This window comes from Molossus molossus, unplaced genomic scaffold, assembly GCF_014108415.1.
Source record: "Molossus molossus isolate mMolMol1 unplaced genomic scaffold, mMolMol1.p scaffold_m16_p_1, whole genome shotgun sequence".
NCBI lineage: Eukaryota > Metazoa > Chordata > Mammalia > Chiroptera > Molossidae > Molossus > Molossus molossus.
Window position 1 is genome coordinate 188,581,667 of NW_023425344.1, and position 17,049 is coordinate 188,598,715.

At 42.6% G+C, this 17,049-nt stretch overlaps 1 protein-coding gene across 2 annotated transcripts in view; it reads right to left on the reverse strand.

The window, feature by feature from the left end:
• The window catches only part of GABPB1 (GA binding protein transcription factor subunit beta 1), a 66,111-nt gene extending 63,956 nt beyond the window's left edge, over window positions 1-2,155 (reverse strand). Inside the window, exon 1 of one of the 2 annotated variants that reach the window (XM_036265595.1) lies at window positions 1,944-2,155. The gene's annotated coding sequence lies outside the window, so the exon portion shown is untranslated. The remainder of the gene's footprint in view (window positions 1-1,943) is intronic. The other variant, XM_036265586.1, reaches the window with a different exon arrangement.
• Between the last annotated feature and the right edge of the window lie 14,894 nt (window positions 2,156-17,049).

Sequence of the window (17,049 nt, forward strand, 5' to 3'; positions counted from 1 at the left end):
TCACAAGCACATCCAATACAGAACTCACATTTTATTTGTGTACATCATTAAAAGTAAGTTGTGGAATTAAAAATTCAAGTTTAATTTCTTAAAATCTTTTCAAATGTTCCCGAGTCTCCAGAATCACATGGGATCATGCAATCTTTACTTGTGATGTTGTTTATGCATCTAAATCCCAAGTTGAAAAAAGTTAGAGCCTAAGAAAAAAGTACCGAAATCAGCCTTCTTATCCATATTTTAAAAATGTGTCTGGTATAATATCCTGATTTGACTTGTATGGTGAGCACCAGCTAGAAAGTATACATTTCTCAGTTAAAAAAAAAAAAAAAAATGCCATGAATATACAGTGGATTGTTCCAGAGGTTATATGGTGATACTACAACAGACTGAATGCAGAAGTAGATTTAAGAATCTAGCTGTCTTCCATTCACCAGACATTTCAAAGACTTGTAGAAATGCAAAACAATGCCAGTCTTTGACCAATATGTCATTATATTAACATGCAATGAATTTATTTTTGTTAAATACTTAAAAAGAGGAAAATGCAGAAAAATAAAATCTTTTAGTTTCCTTAAATTCAAAGTCTGGGCCTGAAAGTGGAAGTGTCAAGGCTGATGGTTTATGTCACTGAGAAATTTAAAGCAAGCTGGGTGCATCTACATGTGAAATAAAGTAAGCTATCTGTAAAAAGAATTTTTGACCGTTAACTTCTACATCATAAATGATAGTGCATCTTTAATTCTGAGATGGCAAGTGACAAGGATCCTTTACTAATTACACCAAACCACTTTCCAGGGGAAAATTGTACTTCAGAAAGTAACTTGCCTGAATCCAGACAGCAAATCATTGTCCGGAGAGAGCACTTAAAATATTTCCACACTACCAAGCCCCCTTCAGAATCGCTGTGGTCTCTGCCCCTCCTTTGAACAGATGTCTGCTCGCCGCAGTCCAATCAGGTTTAAAGCAAGAGTCTGTGTACTGCAAACAAGCTTAAAGTGGGAAAACACACACAAAGCGGGCCTACATCATTCCTCTGGTTTCAGTTTTCACGTTGCACCCTTGAGGCGAGGCACGCCGAGCACACGGCGGGAGCGCTTCCACGAAACCCACTTGCAGACACACTGATTAACGGTGCCCAGGCAGAGATGACCTGGCAAATTTTTAAACTTCTTTCCCAAAGCCATGCATCCGCAGATCCCGGCGGCCAAGTCCCAAAAGCAGGTCCCAGTATCCATAGTGGCAGGCGTCGTGCCCACAGGACTCCAGTCCCCGAGGCCCAGGCAGTCGCCGTGGCAGCCCCGCGCGGGAGAGGACGCGCTCCCCGGTTAAGCCTGTCGGGACCGTCGGCTCCCGCCGCGGCCCAAGCGCCTCCGGGCCCGGGGACTCCGAGGCACAGCGCGCCCGGGGCCGGCCCCGCCGCCGCCCTTTTCCCGCTCCGGCGAGCCCCGCAGGGCGCTCAGGCCGCCCAGACAAAGAGATCCGCGGCCGCCGGGGCGGCGGGCGCCGAGGCCGGGTCGTGTCTGCCTCTCTCCCCCGCCCGCCGCCCGCCGCCCGCCGAGCCCCCGATGCCCCGGCCCGACCCCGTCCCTGCCCCGGGACCGCCACTCGGGACGGCCCGGCGAGGAGCGGCGGGGAGGCCGCGGCGCGCCGGGGCCGAGGAGGGGGCGGCGGCCGCCACCATGTCTGCCCGCCCCTCCCAGAAGCGGGGTGCCCAGCGGACAATGCGCGCCGGCGGCGCGGGCGGAGCGGGCGCCCAGGCCGACCCCGTCGACCCCCGCGGAATAAGCGGGGCCAGGAGCCCCGGAAACCCGGCGCCTTAATGCAATAAACAGGAAATCGCGGGGATGATCTGGGTTCCGGGGGAAGTGGAATTATTTTTTACCAGCGAAGAGATCAACTTCCACATCCGGTGGTAACAGGGCCCTACACAGACCCGCACTGACCTGGAAAAGCTTCGGGAGCGGCGACGGGGGAGCAGCAGGAGGTGGTGCGGGGACCCGAGGCGCTTCGTACCCGGCCGGGCTGACGCGGCCCCGCTACACACAAAGCGCTTCAGCTGCACAGGGCGCTATTTTCCGAAAATGCCGCGTCTGGTCGGCGCCCAAAATCCCCACCGAAAAGTCCCCGTGCTGCGCGCGGAGGGACACATCGTGTGCGAGTGAGTCAAAGCTCCCAGCATCCCTCCCGGACCCGGCCCTCGGCAGCCCCGCGTCTGAGCCTTTCCGCCCCGGACCGCGTCAGCAGAGCCCCCTCCCACCCACTGCCCGACCCCATTCCGGAGGGAAGAAGGGGCGAGAGGGTCCGATTTTCGTTTTTAACGGCGGGGGAGGAAATAGGCCATTTCTAGAGCTTTAGCCACACAAAGAAAGCGGCGGAATGATCCGCTCTCGGCGACCGCAAGTCCCGGCTCGCCCGGCGCCTGCGCGGCAAGGGGTGGGAGCTGCGGCCGGCCATGTGCGCCGGGAGCAGTCGGCCTGCCGCCGCGCTTTCCCGCCTCCTCGGGCTGGGAGTGGGGAACCGAAGGGCAGGTGCTGACCTCCGTGTCTCTCCGGCATGAATGCTGAGAAACGGGGAGTCCGGGCTCCGAGATTAAGCCGAGGCGCTTAGCAGAGTGCTGGGAGATGGAAGGGCAGCCAGGATTTAACTTAAAAGTGCCCCTGGATTCAACGAGGCAGGCTGGGACAGGAGTGGCTGTTGAGGTGCAAGGGGAGGAACAAGGATGGTCCGGTTTATGACGTGTAGATTCCTGTAGCTTTTTTTTTTTTTTTTAATTCTGATGCTCTCTCATACTTTGTAGACCCTAATAACTGCTCTCTGAGTTCCGTTGGATTACGGTCACCAAAGGTAGAGATGTGCTTTTTTTTTGTGGCTGACATGTCAAGATTTTTGTTGTGTTGTATTTAATAAGAGAGCAGCAAAAGTTTAGTTAGGTATGGTGATTTGCAAAGTAAAGCCTTATGAATTTAATTTACATGGGCTGATTTGCTAAGATACCCAACACACGGATATGTTTGTGTATGTTTTTAATTATTGATTGATTTTAGAGAGAAACAACTATTTGTTGTTCCACTTATTGATGCATTCATTGGTTACTACTTGCATGTGCCCTGTATCCAACTCACAGCATAGCAGGACCATGCTCTAACCAACTGAGCTACTTGGACAGGGCCACACTGATATGTGATTTTTTGTTTGTTTGCTTTTTTTAAAGTTTCACAAACTTTATGGATGAAACAAAAATATAATAATAATTTAATATAGTATTTTGTCATATTTGTCTAATGAGAAGAATGGAATCCTTTCCTATGGGAAATAGAACATTTTCACTTAAGTGGAGCTCAGAGTTAATGTTCTCTATCATCAGATCAATTGTGATTGTTAATCTGTAAAAACCATTCTTAACTTGTGGCCCAAAAAACAGCAGGTTTGGCCTGGGGGGCCTCAGTTTGCTGACACCTGGACTATGCCATTATGCCCAAATTGGTGCAAACTCCTCCACAGTACAGCCCCAAATACCTTTCCAGCTTTGATCACTGCTGTTCCCCTAATAAAATTTTTTTTAACCCAACTCAGTTACTGGTATTCTTTGGACATTCTTTGTTTTTTCCGGAAAGGCCTCCTTGTCCAACAAAACAAGCAGAAGTCAAGATCTAGGTTCTGTCACTTTAAAGCTCGATGCCTTTGGGCAAGTGATTTAACCTCTTTGTGCCTCAGTGTCCCCATCTGTATGTAACCTGGTTTTCAAGCCTCACCATGAAGTGGTGATATGTTTTTAATAGAGGAGCCTAGGAATGACTTAACCACCCAGCATTCCCAGCCTGCTAACCATACAACTTTTGGCATCCTGTATCTAGGAATTAAGGATATCAGACCGATCCAGGGAGAATTGACAGGTTTAATTAAATCCATATTGCCCACTGATTTTTGTGGCCTCGGATAAGTTATCTTTTCTCTTCTGACCCCTTTGTAATATCAATGTAGTAAAGATTTGTGAAGTCTTTGTATTAAAGCGCTGTGCCTAAAATAGAAGTAGAGTGAATGGCATAAGGGCCCTATTCTGTGTTTTCTTTTGATCTTATATTTTCATTGCTTCAGTTGATAAAAATTTGTCAAATTTTCGTCATGTGCTCTTCTTTAACATTGAGTTTATTTTAATGTATTCAGCTAGTGATTTCTCCAGCATCCTTGCCCTCATTGATGATATGCTGTAGAATGCAGACAAGTAAATAAGCATCATCAATATGATGAGGGTTAACAGTTGAGAACTCCGAAAACTCATACAAAAGGAATCTCTCACCTGGGGAGGGAGGAATGGAATGGGACTGGAGAAGCACTTAGCTTTATTTATTTATTTTTTTTTAATCCTCATCCAAGGACTTTTTTTTTAACCTCACCCGAGGACATTTTTCCATTTTTTGTTCACATAGAGTGGGAGGGAGGGAGAGGAAGAGAGAGAGAGAGAGAGAAACATCAACGTGAAAGGGACACATTGAGTGGCTGCCACCCACACAACCCAACCAGAGCCAGGGACAAACTACAACCAAGGTACGTGCCCTTAGCGGGAACCGAACCCAGGACTCTCTGGTCCACAGGCCAATGCTCTAACCGCTGAGCCAAACCAGCCAGGGCGCAATTAGCTTTATTTATTTATTTATTTATTTATTTATTTATTTATTTTAAACTGCTCTTTTTATTTATTTATTTTTTTCCTCACCCGAGGACATTTGTAGATTATTTTGTTGTTGTTGTTCAGATAGAGTGGGAAGGAGAGAGAGAGAGAGAGAGAGAGATCGACGTGAAAGGGACACATCGAGTGGCTGCCACCCGCACGACCAACCAGGGCCAGGGACAAATTGCAACCGAGGCACATGCCCTTAGCGGGAACTGAACCCGGGTCTCTCTGGACCGCAGGCTGACGCTCTAACCGCTGAGCCAAACCAGCCAAGGCTAGTATATCTTTTTTTTTTTGGTACGTGCCCCTACGGGAACCGAACCCAGGACTCTGGTCCACGCGTCGATGCTCCAACCGCTGAGCCAAACCGGCCAGGGCTTGCTTTAATAAGGAAATTAGGGAAGGACCTTTCAGGCAGAGGAAGCAATAAATGCAAAGATTAAAAGGCAAATTCTGGAGAAATTGGTAGGTGAAAAAGTTGATGATGTTTCAGGAGTGCCTGAGATATTCCTAAAGAAATCTAGTCATGAAGGTCAGGGATTCCATGTGCAGGAATTAGCTTTTGAGAGCTAAGAAGAAGCAGTTGAAAGATTTTAGATAGAAGTATCATAAGATTGGATTTGCATTTCAAACAGATGACTATTGTGCAGAAATCAGAGGCCTGGAAAACAGCAAGATATTACTGAGATAGTAATAAATAGGCCTGAAGAATTTGACCAAAGTGTTTGAGAGCTTGGTGATTTGCTTGACTAGATAAGGGAATGACTGAGAGGAAGATACCAAAAATGACTCCCAAATTTGTTGGGAGAGCAGCTGGAAGGATGGTCATGTCTTCATTGCGATTAGAAACAAGAGAAGAGAAGTACATGTCAGATAAGAAAGAAGATTTTGTTAGGACCTTGTAGAAATAAGTGATTGTGAACCAACCAAGCAGATATGTATAATAGGTAATTAGATGTTTATTCATTTACGTTTGAAGAGCACCCGTCTATAATGCACTGCTCTACACACTGGAATAGATTAAGCAGCAGCAAGACCAACAAAGGCTCCTTCAGCTTCTTGTGGAAGGAACAGACTATAAATAAGTTTTACGGAAGAGGAGGAAAGATAATTCCCATAATATGTTCCATGAAGAAAATGGAAAAGGGTATTTGGATAAAATCTTGTTCTGAGGCAGAAAGCAGGCAAAATTTTTGTTGTTGGTCAGAGGTGGCCTCACTGAGAAGGTATTCAATGCTAGGACCTGAATGGGAATAAATTAAGGGCAGTATTTGAGACCAAAGGGAATAGCAGGGCAAAATCCTGAAATGAGAGTTGTGTTTTAGCAAGGAAGCTAGTGGGGCTAAAATCTAGACAGCAAAGGAAGGAATGGTAGAAGATGAAGTCTGCATCCCTAGTAAGTTTAAGTGGTTGGTTTTTTTTATCCTCACCCAAGGATATTCTTCCATTTTTTGTTCAGGTAGAGTGGGAGGGGGAGAGAGAGAGAGAAATATCGACGTGAAAGGGACACATCGAGTAGCTACCACCTGCACGACCAACCAGGGCTGGGGACAAACTGCAACCAAGGTACACGACCTTAGTGGGAACCGATCCCAGGTCTCTCTGGACCGCAGACCGACGCTCTAACCGCTGAGCCAAACCGGCCAGGGCCATTAAATGGTTTTTTTAAGGAATAGAGAGTAACATGGACAGTAGCAGTAAAGATAAAGTGGATGGGTTGGAGAGAGATTTTATTGCTAATGAATCAAACATGAGTGAGGGAAAGGGAGGAATCAAGAGTGATTACAGGGTTTAGGGCATGGTTGTTTAGACCGGCACTGTCTAATATAAATATAACAAGCCACATAATGTAATTTTATAGTAGCCACATTAAAAATGTAGAAAGGAACTGTTGAAATTAATTTTAATAGTTTTTTATTTAACCTAATTTATCCAAAAGAGTATTATGTCATTATGTGATCAGTATTAAGTATTTTACAATGTTTTACATTCTTATTCTCATTACTGAGTGTTTGAAATCTGATGTGTATTTTACCTGACAGCATATCTCAATACTTGATTTCATACAATTTACAGTTAAAAAAGTAAATTCATATACCCAAGACATTCCGAACACGCTTAAAAGTTTTTCAGTAATTGGATTATGTGTGAGGTTTTTAATGTGGTTTTAAATTAAGATTATAATTTCAGTTCCTAAATTAGCCACATTTTATTTATTAATTTTTTTTATCCCCACCTGAGGACATTTGTGCATTTATCTTCAGATAGAGCAGGAGAGGGAGGAAGAAAGAGAGAGAAACATCCATGTGAGAGAGACATGTCGAGTCATTGCCACCCACATGACCCCAACCAGGGCTTGGGACAAACCACAACCGAAGTATGTGCCCTTAGCGGGAATCAAACCCAGGAATCTATGGTCCACGGGCTGACACTCTAACCACTGAGCCAAACCAGCCACGGCTAAATTAGCCACATTTTAAGTGCTTAATAGCCACATGTGGCTAGTTGCCACTATATGTATGTGTGTGTGTGTGTGTATATATATTTTTTTTATCCTCACCCGAGGATATTTTTCCATTTTTTGTTCAGGTAGAGTGGGAGGGAGAGAGAGGAACAGAGAGAGAGAAACATCGATGTGAAAGGAACACATCAAGTGGCTGCCACCCGCACAACCGACCAGGGCCGGGGACAAACTGCAACCGAGGTACGCACCCTTAGCTATGCTCCCTTAGCGGGAACCAAACCCAGGTCTCTCAGAACCGCAGGCCAACGCTCTAACCGCTGAGCCAAACCGGCCAGGTCTGTTGCCACTATATTGCACCACGGAGTCTAATGGAAAATCAGACTGAAAAAGTTGTGTGGAATCTGCCTGGGAAGGCCTTGCTTGGATGCCGTGTGAAAGGATTGGGACTTTACCCTGAAGACAAAAGGAACAGTGGATAATTTTTGAGCTAGGAAGTGCTTGAACCTAGAAAAAGGCCACTGGGTTTCCAGCTGGTGACTCAGGACTGAGAGTAACCCTTCAGTTGAGTCTACATTTCAGGCTCTGACCTTTGCCCTATCTATTCAGAAGTCTGATTTTTGTCAGTGCCACCAAAAGTATGGTCCACAGGCCAGTGCCAGTCTGCAAACCCTTTGTTATTGGTCCATGACAAGGGATGTACAGAAATTGAGAGTGAGAATTTACAAACTTTTATAGCAGTTGAGCATGAATTTTTTTTCTGTGGATCTAATAAAAATGTGGTCTTGCATTGTGTGTATCTTTGTTTTCTTTCCCTTTTCTAGTTTTTTTTTTTTTTTATCTTTCCCCCACATGCTTTTTGAGGCACTGCTCTAGAGACATTCAAGCTAAAGGGAGTTAGGCCCTGGCTGATGTAGCTCAGTTGGTTGGGCATCCTCCAGGGCACCAAAAGTTTGCAGGTTCAATTCCAGGTCAGTGCACAAGCCTGGGTCATCAACTCAAATCCCCAGTAAGGGGCTTGCAGGAAGAAGCATCCAATTGATGTTTCACTCTCACATCAATGTTTCTCTCTGTGTCCCTCACCCTTTCTCTGTCTCTAAAAAAAAAAATAAAGGGAGCCCTGGCCAGTTTGGTTCAGAGGTTGGAGCGTTGGCCTGGGGTACAGAGAGACCCGGGTTCGGTTCGTGCCAAGGGCATGTACCTCAGTTGCAGTTTATCCCCGGCCCTGGTTGGTCGTGCGAGTGGCAACCACTCGATGTGTCCCTTTCACGTCAATGTTTCTGTCTCTCTCTCTCTTCCTCTCTCTCCCTCCCACTCTATCTGAACAAAAAATGCAAAAATGTCCTCGGGTAAGGATAAAAAAAATTTTTTTTAAATAAAGGGAGTCAGAAATTCCCAGAATACTTATCTAAATCCAAGTGCCATTTTTTCTTTCTAGTGAGAACTGTAATGGCTAGGAGAATAGACATATGCTTAGTTTCTCCTTCCATATGGAAAAGGAAAGCTACATGGAAATAACCAAGTTGATAATAGCTACTGTTTAGTAAATGCTTCCTATATGTTAGCCACTGCACAAAGCCTGTTTATATATATTGTCTCTAAACCTCACAACAGCTCTGTAAAATAGGTATTAATAAGCCCCATTTTTCCAACTAGGAAACTGAGGCTAAAATAGGTAATTGACTTGTCTAAAGTCACCAAGGTGGTAAACATTAAAGACAGGATTCCAGTACAGGTCTCATTTCAAAGTTATTGTACCTGTTCACTTTTTTCGATACTGTATTCCCAATATCTGGCAAATTCCCTGGCACAACAAGTCTACATTGTTTTAGAGAGAATACATGAACTTGACTACAAACATACCTCATTTAATTGCACTTCACAGACATTGTGTGTTTTAGAAATTGAAGGCAAGACCCTGGCTTTATTGCAGTTCTCCCTTTATTTCAGGGGTTTGATACCAAACCTACAGAATCTCCAAGGTATGCCTGTATATTTCTCCCAGAGCAGTCATTGGTAAATTTGGGACCAGAGTACGGGGAGTTAGTGGTATTCTAACAGCATCAGGCAAATGCATTCATTTCTACAATAGAAATATATCTGCTTTGCTCCTGCCAAGAATTAATAGACCCACAAATCAATTTTTTTAAAAGACAACCCAATGTTAAGTGGATAATAAGAGATTTGAATAGACCACACAAAAGAGAGTACCTAAGTGGCCAATAAACATGTAAAGGTGCTCAACTTTTTTAATCATTAGTGAAATACATATTAAAACCACAACAAGAGCCCTGGCCAGTTTGGCTCAGCGCTTAGAGTGTCAGCCTACAGTCCAGAGACACCCGGGTTCGATTCCCGCTAAGGGTGTGTACCTCGGTTGCACTTTGTCCCCAGTCCTGGTTGGGTCATGCGGGTGGCAGTCACGTCGATGTTTCTCTCTCTCTCTCTCTCTCTCTCTCCCTCTCCTTCCCTCCCACTCTATCTGAACAAAAAATGGAAAAATGTCCTCGGATGAGGATAAAAAAAAATTAAAAAAAAAAAAAACTCAATAAGATACTGCTGCATGCTCAAAAAATGGCTAAAATGGAAAACACAGAAAGTGCCAAAGGTTGGAACAATTGAAACTGCATTGCTGGTGGGAACAGGTATTGGTATAACCACTTTGGAAAATTCAAAGTTCAAAAAACAGGCTAAACCAAACTGGATTTAGGAATATATAGGTAGCAAAAACTATAAAGAAAAGATAGGAAATGGTTAGCTTTGCAGGGGAGTAATGCTTGGGAGGATATAGGGGGTTTTGAGGTGTGTCAATATTCTGTTTCTTGACATTAGCGGGGGTTGCATGGGTGTTCACTCTGTGATTCATTGAGCTGTAGGTTTTGAGGTGGGTGTGTTTTTCAGTATGTGTATTATGTATTTCATGGTTTAAAATTTTTTCTGGAGTTAGAAAAAAATTTTCTTGGGCAGTGCTAGATACTACCAACTGTTACCCTGCTGACTGAGCCAGTCTTTCTGTATATTGATTACAAATGTGAAAGATAAGGTAGGCCTGAATTCTGGGGGTGTCAGTGGTAAAGGAGAGCAGAGACAGATGCAAAAATAACTACAGAACTTGAGTTAATATGGGAAGGTGAAAGCACGGCAGATGGAGTGAGGAGCCTCAAATTCCAGACTTAGCTGATCATTTAGTCTAGGTTCTATCCATTCTATAGTTATATGACCTGGCATATCTCCTACCCTGCCTAAATTTCATTTTTCTCACCTTGTGGCAAGGGTATTTAATAAATCAACATTTTTCCATGTATAACCCTTTGTAAGCTATTAAAAGGGGATATTAAATTTTATTGATGTCACTCCCCTGGCTGGTTTGGCTCAATGGTAGAACGTCAGCCTGCAGACCAATTAGTCGCAGGTTTGATTCCAGACAGGGTCATGTACTTTGGTTTCATTTTGTCCAGGCCCTGGTTAGGGTCGTGCAGGAGGCAACCAATCAATGTGTCCCTCTCATATCAATGTTTCTCTCTCCCTTTCTAAAAAGAACACAAAAATTTTATTGATGTCAGATTCATTGTGAAGGGAATGAGAGGGGGAAGAAGTTAAGGATGTTTGAGAGCCATGGAGATAATAGTGATCACATAAACAAAATGAGAAAACCAAGAGAAGGAAAATCAAATTTGAAGAAAGATAACACTCTATTTTATGCATGTTGTGTTTGATTTTTTAAAAAAAATTTTTATCCTCACCCGAGGACATTTTTCTTTTATTTTCAGATAGAGCAGGAGGGAGAGAGAGAAACATTGATGTGAGAGACACACATCAACTGGTTGCCATCCACACAACCCCAACTGGGGCCTGGGACAAACTGCAACTGAGGTACGTGCCCTTAGCGGAAACCGAACCCGGGACTCTGGTCTGTGGGCCGATGCTCTAACCACTGAGCAAAACTGGCCAGGGCTACATGTTGTGTTTAAGATCATGCCAGAACATCAAGGTGGAATTGTTAAACCTAGAACCGTATTGGGAACACTGGGATATTACATAATAGTGTTCACTGTTTACACAGTTTCAGTCACCTGAAATTCTGAGTGAAAAGATAAAAATGGCTTTGCCAGCTAAGGTCTTTAAAAGTTGAATGAAAGATAGCCCTGGCCAGGTGGCTCAGATGTAGCATCAACCTGTGCACAAAAGGGTTTCGGGTTCAATTCTCAGTCAGGACACATAATTAGGTTTTGGGTTCGATCCCCACTTGGGGCACATAGGAGAGACAACTGATCAGTGTTTCTCACATTGATGTTTCTTTCTCCCTTCCTCTCTCTCTGAAATCAATAAAAACATATCCTTGGGTGAGGATTAAATATATATGTAAAAAACAAGAGAGAGCATTTTTAGTTGTAATGAAGACATGCCTTTTAGAAAGCCTCAAAATTTAGAGTAATCCACTGTAATCGATGAGAAAGATTTTTTTCCTACTAGATTTATTGAAACTGTTCATTTAGCCCTGGCCGGTTTGATTCAGTGGTTAGAACGTTGGCTTGCGGTCCAGAGAGACCGGGGTTCGGTTCCCGCTAAGGTCACGTGCCTTGGTTGCAGTTTGTCCCTGAACCTGGTTGGGTCGTGCAGGTGGCAGCCACTCAGTGTGTTCCTTTCATGTCAGTGTTTCTCCCTCCCACTTATCTAAACAAATATGGAAAAATGTCCAGGTGAGGATAAAAAAAAAAAAACAAAACTGTTCATTTACTATTAGAATAGCATTTTAGCATTAAAGAAAAGTAAATAAAAATGTTCCATCATAATAACTTGTTTCTTCCTGCATGTTTTTAGATTTACACATGAATAACATATGCATTTTTGGCAGACATACTGCTGAAGAATTTTGAATTGATTGCAGGAACATGATGTCTTCTATCTTTGTCTACCCCCTCTTTCTGAATCTAGAGAAGACCTCCAGTAAGCAAGTGAAATTCTTTGGCAAAGTTACTGATTTCAGAATTCCCCAGAGGCACTGGGAACTTTGATTTCCAGGAATTGGTTAAGCACAGCCACTTTACTCAAGCATATATTTTATACCCCACAGTCAAGGTTGTATTTGAGCCATCTTATTTTCTTAATCTATTTTGAGGCAGTGGCATTTAGTAATTGTTGGTTGGTTATGGCTCCCCCCCAAATTTTTAAAAAATTATTTGAATAATCTATCCACTGGTGCAAAAAAAAAAATTTTTTTTTAAATCCTTGCCCGAGGATATGTGATTTTTTGAGAGAGAAACATCCATCCATTGCCTCCTGTACACAATCTGACTGGGAATCAAACCCACAACCTTTTGGTGTATGAAAGGACACTCCAACCAACTGATTCATCCGGCAAGAGTACAAAAATTAAATATCGTCCACTGTCTTCCATCCATACAGTTCCCACCCCCAAGGTCTGGTGTATTCTTCCACTTTTTTTCTTGCCTATACATGTAAGTAAGAATAAATATTCTTATTTTTTCCTATTCTTATTCAACAGGGAGGATACCATATATACTCTTCTATACTTTGCACTTAAAACATCTTGGGCTTCTCCTTATTAAATGCATAAAAGGCATCACTTTTTCTTACTCCTGCAGATGATTAGCCAGTAATCCAATTGAGGAACATTGAGTTTCTATTCTTTTATATATTTTTTTAATCTTTTATATTCTAATTTATGCTTAGATGAATGCCTTTGTACACACATCTTGTTTTAAGTATGTCTTATCTCAATTCCCAGAGTGCATTTGCTCTGCAAAAGGGTATATATACATTTTTAATTTTGATAAATACCGCCATATTGCCCTCCATGTACCAAATTTTTGCATTTTTCCCTGCCAGCTTTTGAAGGGAAGAGTATTTCAAGTATTACCTAATATTTTCAGGACCAGTAACAAAATCATTTGGTTAAATTGGGAGAAATGGGGTCTGCTTATAGGATTTGTTCAGGATACAGAAATTCTTTGCTGCCAGCAAACCTGGAAAGGGACCAAGAATGGTTATAAACAACTCCACCTACTTTTTTTGTGTGGCAAATTTGCAAGCTTAGCAGGATCTGAAAAGATCCTTCAGTCTCTGAATTGCAGAGACTCAACCTGGTAAGAGGGAGGACATTAATTTAATGAAAAATTCCCCTAATATGATAGGAGCTGACAATTATTTTTATGTAATTTTGCTTTGGTGTTAAGGTGGTGGAGGGAAAGAAGAAGTAGGGATGTTAGATCATGAGTTCTACCTGCATTGGCTTTATATTAAGTTATGAAGAAAGATTTCTGGGAATGATGATCTCAGATACTTGGAGCCAGAGTAACCTAGGGAGAGATAAAGAATTAGTTGTAGCATGTTAGCTTACTGGCTTTTCAAACTTTTTAATCATTTTATAAATTTGTAGGTTTGTTATAGACTGAATGTTTGTGTTCCCCTAAACCCTCTAATGTGATGGTATGTGGGGATAGGGCCTTGGGGAGGTAATTAGAGTTAAATTAGGTTATGAGGGTGGGGACCTCATGACGGGATTAGAAGAGGCCTTATGAGAAGAGGAAGAGAGCCCTGGCTGGTTTGATTCAGCAGTTAAGAGTCCCAGGTTTGATTCCAGTCAGTGGCATGTACCTCTGTTGCAGTTGGTCCCCTGCCCTGGTTGGGGTCATGTGGGTGGCAACCAACCGATGTCTCTCTCTCTCTCCCTCCTGCTCCATCTGAAGATAAATAGAAAAATATCACCAGGTGAGGATTAAAAAAAAAAAGAAGAGGAAGAGAAAAAGATCTCAGCTCAACCACAGAGGGGAAGCCATGTAAGGACATAGTGAGGAGGCCCTCTGCAAGCCAGAAAGAGAGCTCGCACCAGTTCAGCACCAGGAACTGAATCAGCCGGCATCTTGATCTTATTCTTCCCAGCTTCTAGAACTATGAGGAATATATTTCTGTTGTTTGAACCACCCACTCTGATAGTTTCTTATGGCAGCCTGAGTTGACTAAGACTGTGTGTCTTGTTTTCCACCGATTCATAAAGTTCTATCCAAAAATAATTTGTCATGACTAGTAATAATGTCTTGTCTTTCTTCTAATTAACTACAACTAACATATTGTCTGTAGTCCCTATGCGTTTTGGAAACAGTGACCTCTTTAGGCATGACAGGTGATTATTGGGAAATCCTTCAATTTGTTTAGTACTTTAATTTTCATCTCAGCAGTGGCTTGGATTCTGTGTCTTGAGTTGAAATAAGTCATAAATAAATGCAGGTGAAAGCTCATTTACTCAATGGGCTGTAAGTTGTGTTACACAGTGGTTATTTACTGGATATTTAATGATACCAAGGGATCATATTACTTTTGTCCAGCTATGATGTTGTGTAATGATAATAGTATTATAACTAAGTTTTTTAAACAATCTTTTTTTCTTAAACATTTTTTTTTATCCTCACTCGAGGACATGTTTTCCATTTTTTGTTCAGATAGAGTGGGAGGGAGAGAGAGGAAGAGAAACATCAATGTGAAAGGGACACATCAAGTGGCTGCCACCCACATGACCAACCAGGGCCGGGGACAAACTGCAACTTAGGTACGCGCCCTTAGCAGGAACTGAACCTGGGTCTCTCTGGAACGCAGGCCGGCGCTCTAACCACTAAGCCAAACCGGCCAGGGCTTAAACAAGAATCTTTTAGCGAGACATTGAAATATTAAGAGGAAATGATAGGATATCTGGGATTTGTTTCAAAGTAATATGGAGTCGGCAGTGGTGGTGTAAATTGGCAGCATCAAGGAAACAAGAAGTTGGGATCGTAATTGTTGAAGCTGGATGGTGAATACATGGGGGTTCTATTCTCTACTTCTGTATATGTGAAATTTTCTATACTAACAAGATTGTTTAAATAATTTATGATTACGTATAACTAATGACTACAGTGTTTCCTGTGTCTTACCTTCCATTATTCTGGTACTTGCTAAAGTTAACATATAAAAAATCTTCACCCGGCCAGTGTGGCTCAGTGGTTCAGCGTTGATGCATGCACCAAGAGGTCACTGGTTCATGCCCAGGTTGTGGGCCCAATCCCCTTTGGGGGGCATGCAGGAGGTAGCCAGTCGATATTCTCTCTCATCGATGTTTCTGTCTCTCTCTCCCTCTCTTCCTCTCTTCCTAAAATCAATTTTTAAAAAAGAATCTTCAACCTAAATGTTTTACCAACTATGAAAATTAAAATGCTGGGCATTAGTGCACATTGGACTTCATTTACCATGCATTTATTTAGCAGCTACTAAATGCTTTTACATAGATTTTTCTCATTTAATCTCTGCAAAGGTAGGTGTTATCTCTATTTTACAAAAGAGAAAATGTAGACTCTAGCTAAGTAATACACAGGTAGAAAATAGCAAAATTGGAGTTGTTGTTTTTTTTTTCCAATTTGGCCTGCCTCCCACCTTTTATATTTTATTTCTACTTTACTATGATGTTTCTCAGATAGGACTAACCACCCTTTCTTCGAGGCTATTTTCCTTTTATGGGTGAGCTGACACAACAGGTAGGACAGAGTCACAAGTGAAAATGTGAAAGTCTTCTGGCGTCTACGGCCATACCACCCTGAACTCACCCAATTTCGTCTGAAAGTCTTCTGGGGTCTGTCCTCTCCTTTGCTGTTAAGGCAGCTGGAGTCCCAAAGCAAGATTTAAAGGTATGCTGCACCTTAAGGAAACCATGGAACAGTGAACTGATAAAATTCTGGACCTAACTTGCCATGCTTTTATTCTCCAGGAATTCATTTTATTATTACATAGATTTGTGTGGGATACTGTTCAAGATACTGAACTGATATTCTCATCTCACTTTCAGAACATAAATTAAGAACTCATCCTTGAGAGCTAGTGAAGTAAGTCAGACAAAAGAGAAAGACAAAATATAGCATGATCTCACTTATATATGGAATCTAAAAAAACCAGTCAGAAACAGAGTAGATTAGTTGCCAGGGGTGGGTGAGGGGATGTGGTGGTGATGATGGGAATGAGTAAAGATGACAAAGGATACAAACTTCTAGTTATGAAGGATGAATAAGTTCTAGTGGTCTAATGTACAGCGTGGTGACTGTAGTTAACAATACTGTGTTATATAGTTGAAACTTTCTAAGAGCATAGACCCTAAAAGTTCTCACCACAGAAAAAAAGGGTAACTATGAGGTGATGGATGTGTTAACCTTATTATGATAGTCATTTTGCAAAATGTATGTATATCAAATCATCGTGTTGTACACCTTAAACTTATACAATGTTATATGTCAATTATATCTCAATAAAGCTATGGGGAGGAAACCTTAGTTTTAATGCAATTACTTCTGTTCTGTTCCTCCTTCAGCCCTACTCTACCCTCTTAACTTATATCCCTCAACTGAAGCCAGGCCTAAGCAACTCAGGAAATGGAGTAAGTGCAAAGTAGAAACATCCCTCAACTAACACTGACCAGTTGGCCCCACTAGTCATTGCTTTCTCCTTTCTTCCCAAGGATGTGTCCAGTTTGCACTTTATTTTATTTTCTTTAAGCTTTTTTTAAAATTGATTTTTAGAGAAAGATAGAAACATCAATGAGAGAGAACATCGGTTGGCTGCCTCCTGCATGCCCCTCACTGGGGATTGGCCCACAACCTGGGCATGTGCCATGACTGGGAATCGAACCCGAGACCTCTTGGTGCATGGGTCAGTGCTCAACCACTAAGCCACGCCATCTAGGAGCTTGGGACAACCCCCTACTCCCAAGCCAGTTTTAACGATAACAGTTGGGGGGATGGGAAGGAGGGAGGAGAAAAGACATTAGATGTCTTAACTAAGTATGATAGAAAATATAGAGAATGGGTCCGGCCAGTGTGGCTCACTGTTTGAGCATCGACCCATGCACCAAGAGGTCACCGATTTGATTCCCAGTGGG